The sequence below is a fragment of the Sprattus sprattus genome, assembly GCF_963457725.1.
Source record: "Sprattus sprattus genome assembly, chromosome: 1".
Taxonomy (NCBI): Eukaryota; Metazoa; Chordata; class Actinopteri; order Clupeiformes; family Clupeidae; genus Sprattus; species Sprattus sprattus.
In genome coordinates this window covers 53,848,186-53,848,638 of record NC_137920.1, presented here as the reverse complement: position 1 = coordinate 53,848,638, position 453 = coordinate 53,848,186, and positions in this window count along the sequence as shown.

Sequence of the window (453 nt, the reverse complement as noted above, 5' to 3'; positions counted from 1 at the left end):
ATCCAACTCTTCTGTCTCGGATAATAGTCTCTTTGAAGAGGGAGAGGGGAGGAATTGCTGTAAAATTGCTACCAGTCGAACGTCCATCTCTCTCGGTTTAAAGGATCCCTGTCCCATCAACCCTATTCCTGGAAGACAGAGACTGAAATGCATCTACACCGCCTTTTGTCCATGTACAGAAATGAACTAAGCCTGGTCATGTTTCATGTGTAATCTTTTTGTTTTGTCAATGCTATTGTTGTAGATGTTGCTCAAAGTAGGTTATCCATTTTTTTCCTTTTTAAATATAAGATACAAAGGGTTGCGCAGAGCTGTTGTGCGCAAATACTGGAAGCACAATGTTGCAGAAGACATGCAGGTTTTATTGGTTATGCAGGAGGGCAAAGAAGCGATGTTCCTCTGTGTGTGGCGTCCTCTCTTCCTCAAGTTGCATTACTCATTCTGCATTGGCAC